A 19,587-nucleotide genomic window follows, 5' to 3' on the forward strand; every position below is an offset into this window, starting at 1 on the left:
TTTTCCACGTTAAATCCATATATCAACTATGCATGTCTATTTTCCTACCAAACGGTATCATACCAATCTGAACTATACGGCCACGGCCACCGGAGTTCTTGGCAGAGATGATCCATCTCTTCGCATCTTTGCCGTCACGTGGCTCTCATCCGGACTCGCGCCGGCTTGTCCTCGCAGGGCTGCCAGGCCGCTGCCATCAGACAGATGCTTTTCAGATCTTTTCCTGGATTATCATTTTTGTAGATTTGTTTGGAGATGGGTTCAATTCATTCGGATTATACCCACCACACATGTGTCTCATGTGTTTAAGAGTTGGCTGGTGGGCGTTGATAAAAAAGTTTAAGAAAATTATTCTTGTAGGGCTTTTTCATATGTTAGGCTCTTTTGCTTAGCAGAAATGATAAGATTTTTAATAAAACATCATCAAAATCTTATTTGCAGGTACTTTTCGGAGCAACATATTTGCTTTGTGGTTGGGCCTATCTATAAAGGGCTGATGATGATACCAAGCTAATAAATGATGTATGTCATAAACTAGATTTGATGATTACAACTTTGGATAGAGATTCTCGAATAGAATTAATTAATTAAGGGTTCTTTTGTTTTGTGTTGGTGTCTTTTAGTTTATAGTTTTTTTATATTATGTCCAGTGCGTGTGAAATTTATTTATTCGTGTACTATGTAATAATTGGTCGTTAAGCAGAGACCGGACTGTTATTCTATTATTAAAAAAGACAGATGTTTTCGAGGAAAGCTGATCAGAGGCTCTCTCTTAAGACTAGTTATGTGCAGATCCTTGTGAGCAGCAAGTTCCTGCGGTTTTTTTTCTGAATCTGGTTTGGTTGTCCCAAAAAGAAAAGAAAAACAATTGCTGCACACACAGCCATCAAGTCGGCAGCCTGCATGCTGGGTCCTGTCAATTGCTAAGCGCATACTCGCTCTGTCTCGAAAGAATAGATTCTCCGATTTCCGTGTCCAACATTTAATCATTCGTCTTATTTAAAAATTTTCAAAAAATTAGAAAAAAATTAGTCATCGTAACTACTCATGATTTATCATCCAATAAAAACAAAAATATCAATCGCAAAAATTTTTGAATAAGACGAGGAGTCAAAAATTATAGGTAAAAAGTGAAAAATTAGTTTATTTTAGGACAGAGTGAGTACTGTGCTTTCTTTGGAGGCTATGACATATTTTGATTAATTGCATATCGTAGTTTAGATCATAACTGCAGTAAGCTATACGGAAAGGACGTGAATATTGTTGGTCGATGTCTGTGATTTTTCCGTATGATTTCCACGTTAAAAACGTATAAATGTATCTCTGTTATGCTCTATTTATACGTAGAGAGAAGACGCGAAGTAGCAGCGTGGGTCAAGGGTTGGTGGTGGTTGTTTCAGCGCGGCCAGCATTGCATGAAGCAGATGCAGAGGGTCAGAGAATCCCAATAACTCATTCGACCCATCCTCCGTCCTAGAAATAAAAAATAAAAAGTAAAAATTGAGCTCCAGCAAAATATCTATCTTATCATCTATTTTTGGATGTCATCTATATTATGAGAGAGAAACTCTATATTTAGATGTTCTCTCTCCAATCCTCCAAATAGATACAGAGATGTCATATATAAATGATCTACTGGAGTGTAAAGGGATATGAAAAATAAAAGTGTTTTAGATGATCATCCAAATGAAAATATTGATGATGAATTTAGATAAATTGTTAGGGATGTTCTTACCACATCATTGATAGGCAGTGGAGTAGTGGACTAAAAGAATAGATATGAGACCGAAAAGTAAGGAATAAATAAACGAAGAGCAAGGTAAACAGGTCAAGCCCAAGAAAGAAAATGGAAGAGGGAACGGGCCAAGGCCGCACGACAGCACGGTAGTCTGCCAGCGATTAGGACGGGGATTTGCAATTTCCTATGGAGAAGGAAGAGGGAAAAAAAAAGCCCTAAAAAGAACACCAACTTATGCCCTGTTTAGTTAAAAAATTTGTCCCCAAAAACATCACATCAAATCTTTACATACCTAAATAGAGCATTAAATATAGATGAAACAAAAAACTAATTGCACAGTTACGGAAAAAATCGTGATACGAATCTTTTGAGCATAATTAGTCCATAATTAGTTGTAAGTGCTACAGTAACCCACAAGCACTAATGGCCAATTAATTAGGCTCAAAAGATTTGTCTCGTGGTTTGTAGGCGAAACGTGAAATTGTTTTTTCATTCGTGTTTGAAAACTCCTTCCGATATCCGGTCAAAAGTCTAAAGTAATATCAAGAATATTTATTTCTCCAACTAAACACCCCCTTATAAATCAAACCGAATTGAAAACTCAGTGGAACATTTTCAAAAACAACAAGAAAAGAAAAACTATTTTAGAACTCAATCAATTTTAGAGCTGGTACAATAACGAACCAGGTTATCTCACTCTTCTCTTCTGGCGATGACCCGATTTCTCTTATCTGGCAGAGCAGGCACGCTCTCCAAATTTGTGCAGCAATATTATTCAGATATCAAAATGCCTTTCTGTCCACAAATAAAAGTTACAGTATGTTAGAACGGAAATTTGTGAACTTGCTCAGTACTCGGCCAAATTTTGACACATGGCACTCCAAAAACATTGCATTTCGAATACTGCCACTTGATAACCCGACAGATTGTAAAATACCACTCCAAAAGGTGAAAACTTTGGTTTCTGTTTTGGCGTATATATGTCAGTGGTACCAATTTTTTGAGTGGCATTTTCTATCTCCTATAGATCTGGCGTAGCGTTTCTGAAAGTTAAATATTTTGGCGTGGCATATCTAATTTACCTCAATTATCAATTACGTACGGTCAATATACTATGGAATATATACTAGTTTCAGCGTAGCAACAAAAGGGCTGCTGTCCTGTCACGTGTATCATGCTGAGATACGTGGCCCAAAGGTTTCTTTGGGAGGTTTCTGGAAGCGACCAACACCGAACAATGGCTGTGTTGTTTTACGCCTTTAGACGGAGGATGAAACATCATCTATTTTTTTGATATAAGTAATGGAATTAGGTACTAAAAAGTTATAAACATATTTTAGATATATAAGATGATGAAATTTATATAATTTTTTTAAAAATATATTTTTTAGTAGTTAAAAAACATGTGAAAAAACCGAGAAAATTTTTACCAATAATCTAAACGTAGCCAAAGTAATGCCAGTTCGTACGAAAGAACCAACAAATTAATGAGTGGTAGTAGTAAGCCAGTGATCTCGGACCTTACGCCCACCAACTAGGTCAGGTAAGCAGGCACGTCTCTTCGTTTATGATTATGTTTAACGGATAGATTTTAAACTATAACTATCAGTTTGGCCCCTGATACTACCCTAATCTTTAAGAGACCTTACTAGATTGAGCCAAATCAGTTAGAGGAAGTTAGCAAGTAAGTTAATAGTCTTTTACACAAAGGCTACATCTGTCCAAAACGTCACCTTGGGGTACACCTATTACCTTTGCGGAGAAGAAAGATGAGACCAAGAGGATGAGTGTGGACTATCATGTATTGAATGATTTTACCGTTAGGAATATGTACCCGTTACCCCAGATAGATGACATGTTTGATCAACTCAAAGGTGTATAGTTGTATCGTTTGGACTCTCCAATATCCGAGCATTTTTCAGGAACTTGATGAATAAGGTGTTTATGGAATTTTTGGAGATGTCCATGCTAGTGTTCTTAGATGATATTACCATTTGTTCCAAGTCCAAGGAAGAGCATAAACAAAGATGTTCATGACAGTCGGTTCATCGAGAAGTTTTCTTGGACTTGCGGGATAAAGAAGAAAGTAAAGTTTAAATGGATGCCAGAGCTATGATCATAGCTTTAAAGAGCTTTAATAGAGGCGTTGATCCTGATCCCGCTCAATCCTAAGAAAGACTTTCAAGTGTATTGTGATGCATCACCTCATGGTTAAGTTTAGGCTATGTGTTAATGCAAGAAGGCAAGTAGGTTGCCTATCCTTTTCCTAAACTCCGTCTGCATGAGGGTACCTAACTGACCCATGATTTGAAATTTACAGCCGTAGTGCATGCCCTAAAGATTTGGCGACTATTTAATTGGTAACTTCTATGAGATCTGCACATATTGTACAAAAGTTTGATATAAATCTTTGCCCAACTAGATCTAAACCTCAGGCAACAAAGATGGTTAAAGTTAATTAAAGATTGTGATGTGGGGATACACTTTCACCCTAGCAAGGCCAATGTGGTAACAAACGCTCTTAGTCGCAAGAATCACTTGGGTGGAAATTCTTTGTGAGGGTTTACGTCATGATTTGGACAATTAAAATTGGAAGTCGTCACTCCAAGCTTTGGGAATGGAACCAACGTTGTATGACTAGATCTGTGAAGCTCAAAAAGATGATCTTGACATTAAGGAGTTGAGAAAGAACATATCAGTTAGGAAAGCTTGAGATTTCACCAGAGGTGAGAAACGTGTAGTTTGGGTGAAGCAAAAGTTGTGTATTCTATAACAAAGGAGTTTGTGTAGTACATAGTGAAGAGCACGGAACTCAATACTTACATGTTTGTGTAGTGATATATCTCGTATGAATCCATCTTGCTAAAAAAAATTAATTTTTTTATGACAATTGAGGTGACACGATAGCATCAACACCAAATATTTATGTGACTCACAATAAACAAATATGAGGGTGAGCTACTCGGTTAGGGCGATCCGAGCGGTTGAACGTGATCGGGATTTCCGACCATCGTAGGTACTGGGGGACGTCCACTGCTGTGTTGTTTATCTCCCTTGACATGAGCTTCTGCTTGCACTTGGACTCGTATGTGAGCGGGTCACCGAATATGTAGTTTAGCTCGGCTTGGGGGTCCTGGAAGTCGTAATCTTTCTTGTCAGCGGGCTTTGTCTTGCTCGGCCCGGTGGAACCCGACTGGCCTTTGCCTAGCTGCTCTGCTTAGTGACGCATGACATAGCAGTCTTTGGCCAAATGGGAGGACTTCAGGTGGTAGGGGCACTTAGTGTTCATGACCTTGTCACAGTCAGACATCTTAGGACGCTGGATCGGTTGCTGTTCTACGACGGCAACCAAATCCTCCAGCTTGCATTTCCGCGAATCCGAGTACTTCTTGTGCTCCTTTTCCTTGCCCATGACAAACAATTGTCCTTTCTCTTCATGCTTGTCTCCCCGTGAGGCGGACAGCGCATCAGCGACCGCTGCGTAGGAGTTAGCCATGTCGAAGAGGTCATTGACAGTAGTAGGCTCCTTCCTGGTAAACTTGGCGATGAATGGCTCATCGCGCACTCCTTTCCAGAAGGCGGCGATGACCATGTCATCTTTGATGTCTGGGATGGAGTTGCGGACCTCCGAGAACCATTTGATGTAGGCCCGCAGAGATTCGTTTTTCCCTTGTTAGACTTGGTTCAAATCGTACTTCGTCCTTGGCCTTTCGTACGTGCCTTCGAAATTGGCGATGAACCTATCGCGGAGCTCTGCCCATGAGTCAATAGACCATTTGGGTAGCCTTGGCAACCAATGTCCAGCCGAATCATCCAAGACGACCGGTAGGTAGTTGGCCATAGCATTGGTGTCACCTCCTACAGCGCGGATGGCCATGGAGTACACCGTGAGCCACGCTTTCATGTCAGTGGAGCCATCGTATTTCTTAATGCCAGTTGGCTTGAAACCAATCGGCCAAGTCAACTGACTTAAGTTTTTGGTGAATGCCGGGACGCCGTCTGTCATGTCAGTGTCAGAACTCTTAGGTGACTGATGCCTAGATGACTAGCTATGACTGCGGTGGTCCCGGTCACGGTGACGGTCATCTCAACGGGCGTGGTCTTGGTGTTCGATCTTGTGGCAGAGGTCGGCAAAATTCTCTTTATTGAGGCGCTATTTCTCAGCCCTAAGCTCTTGGCGCTGCCGATCCAGTCGGCGGATCTCATCATCGATGCGGTGTTGCCTCTCGACGGAGTCCCTCCTCCGCGCCGAGTCGGGAGAGTGCCGGTGCGACCTGTCCTCGGTATGCGGCTAGGACCCAGTCTGCTGCCTAGAGACGTTTGCGTGAGACCTAGGAGATCTGGACGACTAAGCCTCCGAACGAGTGGCTGGGGTACCTGTCGTACGCTACAGGGAGTGTTGGATCGTGGCAGTCATTACAATAGCCTTGACCTTGTTTATGGTTTCTACCACAGGTAGGTCCGGCTGCGGGAGCTGCGGGATAATGTCACCAAGTAGATCGGCAGCCGCACGGACGTTTCGCTAGGACATCTTGATGACGTCATGCCTGTCGACTTGGGTTTGGAGCAGATCGTGCTGCATCCTCCGAGATTGGAGTCGCAGCTCGACATGCGATTGTGTCGCACGTCGTTCCTTATCTTCTCGCTCCTGGCGTTCTCTTTCGTCCTATCGAGTCGGCGCTCTTCTACCAGTCGGGCCGCCTCCTCCTCTTGCCGCCTGGCCTCGGAAGAAGGTGACACTGGCTTGCTGGTGGCGAAGACCTCTCGGGGTGTCACGAAGCTTCCGGTGCTGCTGCGAGTTTCGGAAGCATCGACCAAAGGAGTCGGCGCCACCACGAGATCGGTCTCGACCTCCATCGGAACTACGCCTTGACTTGCCTACCGATCGTGCGACTGACTTGGGGGGAGGGCATCTCGGTATTGTGTGACCTAAATTTGATCTGGATATGACCTGATGCCTTCTCATCGGGCTTGAACAGGCAAACCTCTTCGTCGGAGTCGGAGGAGCTCGAGTCGGTGTACGATAGTGCACCGAACTAGTCGGTCGAGCCCGGTGGGAACTTCCTCTTCATGATGTCCGATTTGAAGTCCATCGAACTTTGCTGAAAAAAAACTTAGATCGAAAGAAAAAATAGCTCACCCCCTACCTAGCGCGCCAACTTTTGATGATTGATGTCGGCAAAAACTTATAGGGTGGTTATCGGGCTCGGAATTCGATGCTAAAGATAAAGAGGGAGACGATTTACCCAGATTCAGGCTCTTGACGTGGCGAGATAATACCTTACTCCTGCTTGGCGATCGTATTGCGTAGATGATTCTCCATGCCCTCAAGGGGGCGCCCCGTACTGCATTATATAGTGAGGGGTTACAGATATAATAGAGTCGTAATCTCACAAGACTAAGATCTATCCTAATTCGGTTACAGCTAGGGTCTGTAGTACACGACATGCAATCCGGTACATACCAAATTCCTAGCTGACACCATATAGATATAAACCCCTTCCTATTCGGTACCCCATTGACCGTACGTATTCGTGTAGGCTACGGATACCTTCGTTATATGTATCCCATATAACTCAATACTTACATGTTTGTGTAGTGATATATCTCGTATGAATCCATCTTGTTAAACCAAATTAAATTTTTTATGACATTTCAGGTGACACGACAGCATTAACACCAAATATTTATGTGATCCACAATAAACAAATATACATACTCACAAAATGCATCTTTTTGTGAAGTAATATAACTCATATTAATCTACTTTGTCATTTTTTTAAAATTCTTTCATGACTATTGAGGTGATAGATAGGCAAGAAATGAGTGAACGTCCTACAGAGACAGAGACATCATCGTCACTAAATATTCATGTGATCCACAATGTACAAAAACAGATATTAATTCACAAAACGTTGATACACGGACATCGACTTGAAAGAAAGAAACGTTAACTGAATCCCTTCGAGAGCTACGGTAGGGCGAGATCGATTTCATTTGGGAAAATGATGTGTTGGGCGCTGACACCCAGCAATCTCTCGATCATTCTCGCGCGCGAGGCTGCATATGTACATAGACGGCATTATTGCGTTGCGTGTCACACGACCAAATGGCCTCTCTCGTTGCATGGCTGCCATGGCTTCTGCTCGCTCTCTACCTCCTTGACGTCCTTGCACACTCCCGCCGCCGCCTCCCTCCGGGACCCCGCCCGCTGCCGCTCATCGGCAGCCTCCACCTGCTCGGCGACCAGCCGCACCGCTCGCTCGCCGGCCTCGCCAAGACCTATGGCCCGCTCGTGTCTCTTCGCCTGGGCACGGTCACCACGGTGGTCGTCTCCTCGCCGGGGATGGCCAGCGAGCTCCTGAAGAAGCACGACGCTGTCTTCGCCGCGCGGTCCGTGCCGGACGCCACCGGTGACCACGCCAAGAACTCGGTGCCCTGGCTACCCGGCTCGCCGAGGTGGCGAGCCCTGCGCAGGATCATGGCGACGGAGCTGTTCGCGCCGCTCCGGCTCGACGCGCTCCAGCACCTCCGGCGCGGGAAGGTGCAGGAGCTCGTGGACCACATCGCGCGGCAGGCGAGCGAGGGCGCGGCGGTGCACATCGGCCTCGCGGCGTTCACGACGATCCTGAACCTCCTGTCGCGCACCATCTTCTCCCGCGACCTAACGAGCCTGGGCCGCGTGGGCGACCATGGCGAGTCGCCGTCGTCGTCGTCGTCGAGGGAGTTTCACGAGGTGGTGGTGGAGATCATGGAGGCTGCCGGGCTCCCCAACGTGTCGGACTTCTTCCCGGCGCTGGCGGCGGCCGACCTGCAGGGCTTGCGGCGGAGGATGGACGGCTTGTTCGCACGCCTTCACCGGGTGTTCGACGCGTTGGTGGATGAGAGGCTACGCGACCGCGAGGCCGGCGAGCCGAGGAAGGGTGACTTCCTCGACGTGCTTCTCGACGTTATGGCGCGGGAAAATGACTCGTCCGGGTTGGACCGTGATGTCCTCCGGTCATTGTTCTTGGTAACACACGTACACGTGTATTCTTGCTGCCCCTCGAATATCTCCTAAATATTTTGATGCCGTTGATTTTTTTAAACATGTTTGACTATTCGTCTTATTCAAAAAATTTACATAATTACTAACTATTTTATATCATTTTATTTATTATTAAATATATTTTTATGTATATATATAATTTTATATATTTGACAAAAAAATAGTCAAATTTTTATAAAAAAGTTAACGACGTCAAATATTTAGAGACGAAGGTAGTAAAATATTTTAGTTTTTTCTATATACGAATATATATATATATATATATATATATATATATATATATATATATATATATATATATATATATATATATATATATATATAGGTTCAAATACATTAGTACGAATATGATTTCACCATAGACACATATGCACACTACCTACGTGCATGGTACGGTTAATTAACTACTGGCGGTATGACAAAGCGTCACATGACATTGCTAATTACATACACTACCCGTTCTGAAATATGAATATAAGCTATAAGTAAAATCAATTGTTGTACGTTTTAACTATAAATAAATTACCAGTAATTTCTTACCATCAGACCCATAAAAGTGCTTTGAAAAGATGTCGGTTTTGTGGCCGGTGTTAATATTTTATACAAAAATAATAGTGAAAATATTATGTGAGAGACGGTAAAAAAACTATGCGTAGTAATTAATGTAGGGGCCGGATTGGTGTATCAACATGGTCTAGACTAAAATATTATTTATTCTTTTATAGTTTTTTACGTGTATAAATAAATAATTTAACTACGAAAGAACAAAATTTTACTTTATAAAAAATATACGACAAACTTTTATATACTTTATGACAGACATTGAAAAGCATGCCCACAAGAATATTAAAATATGTTGAGAAAACGAACGGGCCAATTACTCGGCCCGAATTCGTAGTTAATCAACCCTTGGATTGTCTTCAACAATTATTTGTATTCGTCCATGGTTTTGGATCAAATGGTAAAACATTTGGTCCACATAATTTGGTTTTCTCTGTTGCTTTGACACGTAGTCACTCCTGCATTCGGCATGTGTTTATAAAGTGGAGACGGTCCAGCTCATGTATCCCGGCTTGATAATGTTGTATCTCGAGCATGAGTGACCAGAAAAATTGTCCCATCAATTTATTTTGTTTTCTCGCAAATTTGCTTTTGTTTTCGAGCATTTTTACCATCCTTGAGTAGATACTATGAGATACCACTTTTTTTAAGTAGGTACCAAAAGATACTAAAATTTATATATAAAAAAGTGTTATCTCATGATACCTAGTTAAGAATAAAAAAAATGTTCTTTGTTTTCCATGCACGTATATAGAGTATTTTTTCCATCCTTAACAAGGTATCATCAGGCACCAATGTTTTCTATGTAAAATTTGATAGTTTCTAGTATCTAAGGTACCAAGTAAAGAGGTACCAAAAATTACATACAAAATAGGGGTACATTCTTCTCAAGGATGGTAAAATTATTTCAGTGCACAAATTAAGTAATACAGAAAAGGATAATAACATTCTTATAAAAATTCACTGGAAGTACGTTCTAGCGAAACCAATGGTTCGAAATATTTATTTCTCCCTGTAAATGTTGAGTCCGTACAGGTGAATCTGAATTAACTATTAAGTACTACTGTTCTGCTTATTTGAATTTTCTCACTTATCTAATTTGATAATAACTTATTTGTCAGGATTTGTTTGCTGCTGGAAGTGACACAAGCTCTACCACAGTTGAATGGGCAATGGCAGAGTTAATGCGAAATCCTTTGTGCATGGCAAGAGCTTGTAATGAGCTTTCGCAAGTTATTGGCTTAGGAAGAAACATTGAAGAATCAGAGATTGGCCAATTGCCTTACCTTCAAGCTGTGGTGAAAGAAACGTTTCGGCTCCATCCTCCAGCTCCACTATTGTTGCCAAGAAAAGCAGAGAGCACGACGAACATAGCAGGTTATACGGTACCAAAGGGGGCGCGAGTTTTAGTAAATGTATGGGCCATGGGCAGAGACACACATACATGGTCGGCACCAGAAAAGTTTATACCAGAGAGATTTTTGGAAGGTAAGATCGATTTCAGAGGAGTTCATTTTGAGCTCATTCCATTTGGTGCGGGCCGCCGGATATGTCCTGGATTGCCATTGGCAAATAGGATGGTGCATTTGATTCTGGGATCAATGTTAAACCAGTTCAAATGGAGTCTCTCAGCAGAGATGGAAAGGAACGGGATTGATATGTCAGAGAAGTTTGGCTTGGCACTTGTGAAGGCCGTCCCTCTCTGTGCCCTTGCTACACCAGTTTCAGTCAAGCCATCCGACCATGACGTTTTATAATTTCAGTTGTTATATATTTTCCCTGCTTTATATCTACTTGCATCTCGTTTCTGTTTCTGTGGTAACAATACGACATAATTTTATCTCATTTTGCCGATCAAATCATGTACTATTGTTTTACAAGAACTTCATATTTGTATAAATTTGATCTATTTAGAATTGAATACTTTCTCGATACGTATCATTCTCAAACTATGACTACACCACGATAGACATATGGAGGCTTGCAAAATTAGCCTCTAAACTATCAAAATCAGCCTCAATAGAGATTTTAAGACTACTAGTGCTTGCCTGGAGAAGGGATGCAAGCGTTGCTCACATGGGGATAGAAATAACGTGACCAAGGCAAACTAGCAAAATTGTAGATGAGTAGAAGAAGCTAAACGGGCAGCAATCCTATGTTTGTCCATAGGCATCGCTTGAGGCTATCGCGCATTCTTTAGTTCTTCTTCCTCTTGGTAGTCCTCATACGAGTCCTCTATAATTTTGACTTCTTAAAAAGATAATTTAGTCACGTTGAGTGCATAAAGTACTCGCAAGACAGCATTACAACATGATTCATGCATTCAAGAATCAAAAAATGAGGGCTTAGATGCACAACGAAAGTATTCACAATTATTTTGTATACGTATGACATGGCAATTTTGCTAAAATGTGTTTTTCCATGACGAAGGCCCTATATATCCACCTCACCGAGCCTGTGTTGGTTTGGTTTACCGTCATGACTATTCATCTATCTTCCATTCATCATCACCTTCTCCCACTTATTGGAATAAGCCATAATTCAGTACTCTCACAGCAAATCAAGTTAAAAGGTACAGGGCCTCTTCGTTTCAAAGGATTTTTACAGGAAAACCGGAGAAATTGAATTGTTTTCTCTGAAATTCCTGTAAAATTCTTGTGAAACGAAGAGACCCATATATATAGTCTAGCCAATACTACTAGAAGTACCGATGCTATTTAACTACGAACACAACTATTAGAATAATATACTTTTATTAACATAGTGGCGAATGCACACGCCTTTCTAAAACTTCATGACCTCACCCGACGTAGCTTTGTCTGTAGATCTTCTAGTATTACAACACCCCATCCAAAGACCATGTGCCCTTGTGCACCCCCTAGCACTCTGTGTCCTGCCTTACTAGTGTAGAAAGGAGTCATGGACCCATAGATATCATGGAAAGAAAATCAATATTTATTTTATCCTTGACATGTCAATCAATACCATACCAGCCCTATTCCATGCATCTCAAATCCACACCATCATCACAACCATGCATGACTAGGGTGTTGCCCCACTAGTACGACCTTGGTTGCGTTCGGCTTGGTGTTTGTTAACCCGCATAGAAAATGCGGTAATATATTAGTACATAATTAATTAATTATTAATTATGAAAAATTAGAAAGATTAATTAATCTAAATTTTTAAAGCAACTTTTCTATAGAAAATTTCACAACAAATACACCGTTTAGCTGTTCGGGAAGCGTGCGTGTGCAAAACGAGGGGAATATGGGTTACTTGCAGTGGTAAATAAACGTGGCCCTTGTCCACCGGTGATGAGGACACCACCGAATTGGAAATGATCATACATATGCTACATATTAATAAATCAAAAGTGCATTATTTCAATATAAGATTTACTTGTTATATATTTGAACAAACAACGTTGCACCATGAGTTCTATGTTTTAGCACCACCGAAGTACATTGTGGGAGAAGAGAAGGGGGGAGTGCATGGAAGACATGCACGATCAATAAAGTTGATTGGGGAGCAAACAAAGATCTTCCCCATGTCCTTTTCCCTGATACCACGTCACTATTAGGCCGTAGAGGATAAGAGATAAAGTTTCCCTCAAGTTGGTATGGCATCCGAGCCTCCTGGTAGCTTCAACTTCAAATATACTTGCTGACGATCTAGAAGGATTCTCGAAGCTCATGAGAATTTGTTGAAAGTACATGGATTCCTTACAACTTATATACCTAGTCATATATATCTAGTAGCCATCATAAATTTTAATTGGGTTTAATTGATTAAATTATTCTACCATTATTTTTACAACATATATACGCTCGGTTTGTGAAATCTCATCTTATGAGATTCATCTATATTCGTAGGTTATTCAGATTGATTCTTCTATTACCTTGGTTGTGTTCTCAATTCGCTCATAGGATTGATGAAAAAATTTAAGGTGGGGTATAAAATCAAAAAGGGATAAAAGGTTGAGCCTATGAAGTGCACACCACTCATTAGGGCTTTTACAGAAATTATCTCTATTAAGAAATAGTCCTACTCTCAGTGACATATGGGGTCGAGGCAAGGGGACTCAGTCAACTTGACTACTCAAACCAGGACAAGGGATAACCACCGGTTAGTAGTTGATGGTATGTACGTCGGTGTCGGTTAGACCCATATGTCATTGACACCTAGTACGAAAAGAATCACCTTTCCCCATTCTACTCAAACGGCACAGAGGAAGATGGGCACTCTAGGGGAACGTGGGTACGATGGATGGCGGCACAGACGGGATAGTGCTAATGTAAAATTCATACCAGTATACCGAAGGACCGAGATATTTAATTGCTTGGCTTTCGTGAAGGTTCTAATGTTTCAGGTTCGAGGCTTGTCAGTTAATTTGGCCTCAGTAAGGTAGAAATTAAATTGGTTACATTAACTAGCCAGACGGGTGATGGGCCGATTGATGTTGTTGTGACTAGCCGATTGATATATATAGAAACACTTTAATAGCTCAATTTGTTATATGATCAGTGTTAAAGCAATAAGCTTGTGAGATATTATGAAACAGTCAAAATTAATAATAACTAAAATTTATAAAATATATAATTTATCTTATAAAGACAATCTTAACGTATCAGATTCAACCAAGAAAGTATAAGATTACACATGGTAAGAATGAATTAGTAATTCAATAGATATTAGTTGACTATTAATCGTAATGCATTGATAGATGTCGGCTATGGCCTAATATAAATAAATATATCTATTAGACTCAACCAACAAAGTAATTATCTAGCCAATACGATTACCTAATAAAAGGAACTCACTCGTGTACTACATGTCAAATTTGATGCAACCCGGTTGAGAGCTTGCTCTGTTGAAAACTACTCATATGAGTGGCGATGTGCCAAAAGTTGATTTTTTTTCTAAACTTTCTTTTCCAAAGTCCCTAGGCAAATATATTTATACTCTCATGTTCTAACTCGGTTATAAGCAACCGATCGTAATTTACTTCTAAAAGATAAAGGAAAAAACAAACTTGTAATGAAAACTAAATATTTTCAATATGGAAACACGTTATAGCATCTCCAAGAGGATGCTAATATTTTACTTTCTAAAAACTTGTATTGGGTTCATCCAAAAAAATATTAGACGTAAAATTATATACTCCTCTAACAAATATCTAAAACGGAATAAGTTGTACTGGGAACATATTTTTGTCTCAAATTTAGGATACAAGAGAGTTAATTTTATATATATGTAAATATTAGAAATGCATTTGGTAACCTATTAAAGATATATTTTCTAACCTCAATTCCTAAAATTCAGTTTTAGAAATCAATTTTAGATTTCTATTGGAGAGATGCTCATGTTTATGAAAACCACTCTCGGGACTGATGTTCACCTTGCCTTATCTGTATTTTTTTATTTTCTACGTAAGTCCTATAAAGGCATGTCAAAATTTGCCATTAGCGGGTGGTTGGAGCGATGTCAGTGCGGCATGTACAGGAGGGAGGCATTGGTAGTGTTGATATGCACCTGAGCTGGAGATCGGTGCTACCTTCTGTTGAAAATAGTCCTACGTTAGAAGTTTTAGATGTAGTACCAACTTAAAAGAGGAGAAGTCTCTCACCTTATAAGCTAGTTTTTTAGGTGTAGAAAGGCTTCCTTCCGGTTAGACTAGCGTCTCTCGGTTTAGGGCCAACAAGTGGCATCAGAGCTGAGCCCACAATCTCCGTATGGCCGTGCATACTCGTGTGGTGTAAGCCCAAAGCCAAGTGTACCGTGGGTGTGAGGCTCGTATGCGCCTATGTGTAGAGTCAGTCAATGGACCGCGCTGTAAGACTCATGTGTGGAGACGGTTAATGCTGAGGGGCACCAATATGTGACGAGGGAGATTGTTGTCAATAGTCTCACATTGGAAGTTCTAGGGGAAGTGGCACTAGCTTAAAAAGAGGAGTCCTCATTAGCTTTTGGCGTGTATAAAGGGTTCCTCTCGGTTGGACCAACAGCCTCAGCTATATGGCAAGCATGGTGACAACCTGGACCAAAGAAGGACCACCAGCTACCGCCAGTGGCGGAGCCATGGGGTGGTCCGGGTGGTCCCCGGACCACCCAAAAAAATGCTAATCAGCCCTTAATACCCAAAAAATAATATTTTTTATCGATTGGTATTCTCGCAAATGACGTAACATGATCATTTTTATTAAGCGGGATGTTTTTTAAAATGAATGCAGAAGATATAATAAATACTTTTATACCTATTAGAATTTAGAAGGCATTGACTTGATAAAAAGAAATATAGTACGGTAATATTTTTTAAATTTTTCTAGGCATTTAAGATTTTATTTTATTATGGGGAAGCCATATATGTTCTTTGAATCAAAATTTTACTTAACTACTAATTTTATATGTTTTAAGATATTTTATTCATAGATTATTCATATATTTTAGTGTACTTGTAGTCTATTCTATTATCTATACTTACTTTTATATATATATATATATATATATATTAGTATACTGTGTTTACGAAAAAAATCGGTCGGATCACCCATATCCTAAATCTAAATCTAGGTCCGCCACTGGCTACCGCCCAAGCGGCTGAGCGGCGCATGGTGGCCAAACCTGCACCAACGATGAGGGATGGAAGCTTTGAGCTGGGCCTAGCGGTGGGGAGAGGAAGAAAAAATAGAAAGAGACAGAAAGGGGAAAGAATTGGGCAGATATGATTTGGACTTTTCTGCAAATTTTTAAAGTATGTAATAAAATGATTTGTTAAGATACGATTAAAAACATAAGGAAAAATCTAGCATGATGTAATATTTTGATTATTGTGATTTTTAGTTTTTGAATTTTAAATATTGAGGATGTCCACTAGGCGAGAAGATCTGAAGTGAACGCTTCGCTCTAGGCCTGCTACTTCATACATGGATTTCCGATCGTGATACTCCATCTCATGTGTTGACCACTTGACTATAAAAACAGAGTAACGATACGTTTCACAGGATTAAGTTACGCATCCTTGTTTACACTGCATGCATGTGTACCCTCTCTCAGTTGTGTCACTTGTACGTTTCCTTTCTCCTCTTAGAAGAGACTACTAGGATTAGGGGCTGTTAACGGATCGGATAGATCAATCTGATCCGAATCCGTTTAAATTGAGAATGTGGTAGAGGTTTGTAACTAGCCAGCCAATAGGAGTCGTATTCGGATAGTGAGGTGCAGATTCGGATACGGATGTGAGTCGGATTCGGATAGTGAGATGCAGATTCGGATACCGATGTGGTATCGTTAATATCCAGTGGATGCGGATTATCTGATTTTCTTACCAGATAATCCAATAGCCATTTTGGTGGATAATCCGAGTTTTTAGCCCATAAAGCATTCAACCAAAAGCCCATCAATAGCTCAAGTATTTTTCATCCAACATTGAATGACGTATTGATTGCACGTAAATATCACATCCGGTCATAATAATCCGTTTCCGAGTCGACTCCGCACCATTTCCAACATCTGCAACAATCCCTATCCACATCCGTATCCGAAAATATCCACATTCGCTGAAAAATTCCAGTTCAAGATATGTTTGACCTAGGGGCGGAACCAAAACACAGGGAAGCATAGGGCTGAGCGAGTATTATCAAAATTATTTTTAAAATTTATAAGATAACTTCATATATAGTTTCAACAATATTTTGGACCATGCCTGGGGCTCAAGTCCTAATTGCCCCAGGCCTGGTTCCACCACTGGTTTGACCACTATCCGTCCGAATCCGCTCTGTTAACACCCCTAACTAGGATAACATGCGTAATTAGCCGTAGCCTTAGAAACTGATTATCAATGACTTAAATAAATCTGCGCATTTGATTTTCTTGCTTAATTAAACTACGAAACAAATATTACAGACTATTCGAGTCATTTGGTCCGATCTCTAATTATTGTAGTTCTGGAACCTTCGGTGATTAATTACTGAACTACTTGCATTATAACAGAGAATATTTTAGTCGTCGAGAAAGAACGTTGAGATGCTTAAATTGTTAATTCAGTATAAAATGTCAATAACTCTAGGTATTTAATTAAGTTGATGTACAGAAGTTTACACTAACATGATATATGTATTCAGGTACTTTCATAAATATAATAAAATTGTCCATTACAAAATATTAGTGACAGGGATAATAACCTAATTGAAAATAAGAAGAATTTCATGCTGTTTGCTGGAGCTGTCGTAGTGGCTGCTCTTCATTGTCGCTCCTCGTAGTGGTAGTGGGTATATTAATTTGAGGTTGTTGTTACTGTAACAGCAACCGAGTTTTTGTGGTGGCGACCTGAAGCAACACAAACGTTACACATTGGTTATACTGTTACAATTCCATATCTGAATTTTTAAATTCCGTGTTTATTGGTTGGGGGTACTGCTCACTTCTTCCAGCAAACATTTTCAATTTTTCAACGAATTAGGCGATAACTTCTGCAAACTTTCAAGATTATTCATTCAAAATGTTGTTTTCTTTTCTGAAAAATTATGTTAAAAACAATATATGCAATACATATTCTTTAATTTAATACATGTACCTGACATGCATTTGTGTAAGTTCTTTCTATCAGGCCCTCATATATAGAGGGCCATATTTGATTTGATGTACTCCAACAGTTGTTCTATACAATTGTTGCCATACACTGCATGACTCCAGCAGTTGTTACCTTCAGTTAGTTATCGTTGCACATGATCTGTACATTAATTGTACAGTGCAATTAAATAGCGCTATGAAGTCCAACGAGATCGACATATAGCTTGTATTATCTCTAAAGTGCCCATATATATAAGTAATACGCACTCCAATAGTAAATAAATACGGTCAAAACTACACCTACAAAAATAACCACCAGTATTATTTGAAAACGATATTACATATAAAATAGCACCATCCTAATTATTATTATGGATATATCATCAGAAAGTACAATGATCCAACAGTCATTGAGATACATAGTCAAAAAAGTTACATTTTGGATCGGTTGCTAGCGGTGGGACGGTGTTTGCGAGGCGGACAAATAGAAATGGTAATGTTACAAGACACTGCCATACAAACAATTACGCCATGCGACCCTCCTAAACATCCTAGGTGAAGTCCCAGAGAGACAGCCTAGAGGGGAGATGAATAGGTGTCCTAAAAATTCTTTCAAATCGCAGCGGTCAGTACAGGGACCGGACTGTCCGGTCGGCACTCTCGGGTTGGGCCGAGAGCTCTGGTTGGACCGTCTTGGTTAGAACACCGGACCGTCCGGTCAGTGAAAAATGCAGACTTAACAGTCTACCTTTTCGGTGATGTTCCTGCGAACGTGATGTGATTGCGTGTGGAATAAAATAGCAGAAAGATCGCAGGAACAAACAGAACAAGAAATCATAAGAATAAAGACACAAGAGATTTATCCTGAAGTTCGGATCTTTCGATCCTACTCTCCGTTGAGGCGCTCCTGCGAGCGGGATCTCTCTTGTTCCTTTCCCTCTCTTGGCTTCCACCCACAAGGCCAATACGGGCCTCCGAATTCACAACTAGGGACTAGCAACCCCTTTGATCGACCACCAAGGTCAAAATCAAGGCGGCTTGCCCAACCCTAGATTGCAATTCGCTCTACCCTGTAGCCTTCTATGAGAAAGCACAAGAATCCACTATCAATCTTACCTATTCCCTTGCGGAGGTTAGGCACCAACCTTCACAACTTGCTCCCGGACGATCCACAAGAATCGGAGGCTCGCGGACGACGCCTATCCGTCTATGAGATCAATCTCCAAGAGTAATAGGCCACCTTGACTCCACATGTATCCATCAACGCCCGGGAATGAACACTCTATCACTCACTAACCTTAACACTCTCTCGAAGACATGATCCAACGATTAATCTCTCTAGGAGGTGTATTGGGTTAGTGGGGAGGCTTGAGAGGTGCTAAACTTGCCCTAGCAACCAGAAAACTCGAACAGAAAGCCTCTCCAATGGCTAGATCTCAAGGGCCCCTTTTATAGACTAGCAGACGTCACTTAGCCGTTGGAAAAGAAACCTAACCGGACTGTCCGGTTAGAGGACCGGACCGTCCGACCGACACTTAACTCAACCACTCCGAGCAGGGGCCGGACCAAGGTCCGGACCGTCCTCCCACTGGACTGTCCGGCCAGGGGGCTAGACTGTCCGATCCCAGCTGCTTGGAAAAACAACACCGAGACTCCCCTCGACTTTGAC

At 40.9% G+C, this 19,587-nt stretch overlaps 1 pseudogene; it reads left to right on the top strand.

Moving 5' to 3' along the window:
- The first annotated feature begins 7,847 nt into the window (after positions 1–7,847).
- LOC102716723 overlaps positions 7,848–19,587 on the top strand; it is a 29,405-nt pseudogene continuing 17,665 nt past the window's right edge.

The sequence above is a fragment of the Oryza brachyantha genome, chromosome 10, assembly GCF_000231095.2.
Source record: "Oryza brachyantha chromosome 10, ObraRS2, whole genome shotgun sequence".
NCBI lineage: Eukaryota > Viridiplantae > Streptophyta > Magnoliopsida > Poales > Poaceae > Oryza > Oryza brachyantha.